Source organism: Armigeres subalbatus, chromosome 2 (genome assembly GCF_024139115.2).
Source record: "Armigeres subalbatus isolate Guangzhou_Male chromosome 2, GZ_Asu_2, whole genome shotgun sequence".
Classification (NCBI taxonomy): Eukaryota; Metazoa; Arthropoda; class Insecta; order Diptera; family Culicidae; genus Armigeres; species Armigeres subalbatus.
In genome coordinates, this window is record NC_085140.1 from 247,478,516 (window position 1) to 247,481,954 (window position 3,439).

Genomic DNA, 3,439 nt, shown 5'->3' on the forward strand with positions numbered 1-3,439 from the left:
ATAGAGACGTTTCTATAAATGGCGACGAGGATCAAACATTCAATAGAGTAATTTTGAAGGAAATTGCTATACCAGAGGAAGAAGACGAAAACTCCTAATTAGAAATAACAAGCACTGTCGAAACCGAAAATTTTTATCAAAAAAAAAAAAAAAAAAAGATGGCATGGTCAATGGTATGTATACATGCCTGTTTGAAAAGAAAAACGCTTCCATGGTAACCTCGTAAATGTGAAAATTTATGTTTTCTGTAAAACATTTTAATTTAAACTTAATAACACCTGTTGGCGATCCTCAGGATGCGATTAAGTTATACATTAATGTGAAATCTAGGGCGATCCCGAAGATTTCGACATAACCCAATCTTGGGTAATGAAATGTCAGTACACCTGGAGGCGATCCTCAGAGTGTTGGTGAATACAAGGGCGATCCCAGTATTCTAAAGAAAACATGGTTGTGTCAAAGCACATGTAGGCGATCCTCAATGTGCAGAGTTAAACTAGGTTCATTCCTGAGTTTATGACAAACCGTACTATTTAAATCAAATGTCTCACATTACAAAGGCGATCCGTATGTGTATCTCAGAGGCGATCCTCGGAAAGAGAAAAATTTGAAGTGAACCTGATTGTAGAGGCATAAGAAAAGATAATTTGCACAAACATACAATTTACAAGTAACTACATACATGTTTATTAAACGATGTTTTATCGAATTAGGTCAATCACTTTGTATCTCCATTCAACGAAAATGAAGAAGGCCCGGTGGCCATCCGTTGGGAGAAGTGGAGAGAACAATTTGACGCCTACCTATCTTGGAAGGAGGTCGACAACCACGAGGAGAAATATAAGACGCTCATGATGTTTGGAGGTGCTGATATACGGAGGATAGCCTCGAAGGTGTCGGAAGCTGAACATATTATCGACAATCGGTATCGTATAGCTATGAACCTTCTCGACGACTACTTTGTGCCACGTGTGTCCAAGACCTTCGAACGCCAGAAATTCAGACAAATATTGCCAACACCACAAGAAAAACTGGACACTTACGTCGTACGCCTCAAACATCAGGCAGCCAATTGTGATTTTGGGGAGCAAACTGAGAGCATGATCGTAGATCAAATTGTGAGTACAACAAAAGATGCGAAGCTCAAACGAAGGTGTTTGGAGAAAGATTTGTCGTTGAAGGAAGTCCTCGACATCGCACGAACGCACGAATCTGTAGAACTGCAACTTAACACATGGGAAGTAATTCAAAACACCAAGCAAGAAGTTAACATTGTGGATACCAAACCGGTTGCGGATGAACAGCATGAAGTTTTGAAGATTACTAAATATACAGGACGGAAATGTACCAGGTGCGATGGTAAACACGGAATACGTGATCCTTCGTGTCCCGCTAAAAACCGTAAGTGCAATAATTGTGGACAGAGAGGGCATTTCGCTCGTTGCTGTTTCCGGAAGAAAAAAGAAGATTCAGAAACAAATCCGATAGACCAATCCATTCGTCCAAAATACAAACGTTTCATTCGTGAAGTCGAAGATGTTAACCCAGCGAAGAAGTCGGAGATATTTGATCTATTTCACCTGGGATCTGGAAAACGTTCTGTACTCATCACCTTTGGAGGTCAACCCTTGAAGCTCATTACCCAATCTTGGGTAATGAAATGTCAGTACACCTGGAGGCGATCCTCAGAGTGTTGGTGAATACAAGGGCGATCCCAGTATTCTAAAGAAAACATGGTTGTGTCAAAGCACATGTAGGCGATCCTCAATGTGCAAAGTTAAACTAGGTTCATTCCTGAGTTTATGACAAACCGTACTATTTAAATCAAATGTCTCACATTACAAAGGCGATCCGTATGTGTATCTCAGAGGCGATCCTCGGAAAGAGAAAAATTTGAAGTGAACCTGATTGTAGAGGCATAAGAAAAGATAATTTGCACAAACATACAATTTACAAGTAACTACATACATGTTTATTAAACGATGTTTTATCGAATTAGGTCAATCACTTTGTATCTCCATTCAACGAAAATGAAGAAGGCCCGGTGGCCATCCGTTGGGAGAAGTGGAGAGAACAATTTGACGCCTACCTATCTTGGAAGGAGGTCGACAACCACGAGGAGAAATATAAGACGCTCATGATGTTTGGAGGTGCTGATATACGGAGGATAGCCTCGAAGGTGTCGGAAGCTGAACATATTATCGACAATCGGTATCGTATAGCTATGAACCTTCTCGACGACTACTTTGTGCCACGTGTGTCCAAGACCTTCGAACGCCAGAAATTCAGACAAATATTGCCAACACCACAAGAAAAACTGGACACTTACGTCGTACGCCTCAAACATCAGGCAGCCAATTGTGATTTTGGGGAGCAAACTGAGAGCATGATCGTAGATCAAATTGTGAGTACAACAAAAGATGCGAAGCTCAAACGAAGGTGTTTGGAGAAAGATTTGTCGTTGAAGGAAGTCCTCGACATCGCACGAACGCACGAATCTGTAGAACTGCAACTTAACACATGGGAAGTAATTCAAAACACCAAGCAAGAAGTTAACATTGTGGATACCAAACCGGTTGCGGATGAACAGCATGAAGTTTTGAAGATTACTAAATATACAGGACGGAAATGTACCAGGTGCGATGGTAAACACGGAATACGTGATCCTTCGTGTCCCGCTAAAAACCGTAAGTGCAATAATTGTGGACAGAGAGGGCATTTCGCTCGTTGCTGTTTCCGGAAGAAAAAAGAAGATTCAGAAACAAATCCGATAGACCAATCCATTCGTCCAAAATACAAACGTTTCATTCGTGAAGTCGAAGATGTTAACCCAGCAAAGAAGTCGGAGATATTTGATCTATTTCACCTGGGATCTGGAAAACGTTCTGTACTCATCACCTTTGGAGGTCAACCCTTGAAGCTCATGGTTGATACCGGCGCAGACGAGAATGTTCTAGCAGAAGAAGATTGGAAACAGTTGAAACGTACTGGTTTCGAAGCTCATGCGGTAAGAAAAGGAAGCAAGAAAATATTCAATGCATATGGATCTCCCAATCCTTTGGAAGTGCTTGGCGAAGTCGATGCTGAGATTTCAATCAACGGGAAATCCATAGAAACGACGTTTTACGTGATTGCTGGAGGGAAGTGTTCGCTGCTTTCCGGGGATGCTGCAATCAATTTGGGAATCATAAAATTCACTTATACGGTAGGACAAGACTCGTTTCCATCAATCAAAGGTAAGTGTGAAATATAAAGATTAAGAAACTGTTACAAATATTAAATGCCATAGGTATTGTGGCAAACATAAAAATAGATAAAAATATAACACCTGTGCGGCAGAGCCTACGTCGTATTCCATTTCCGCTAGAGGAGTTAGCAATAGCAAAGCTGAAAGAATTAGAACAACAAGATATTATTGAGCGTATTAACGAAGCTTCCG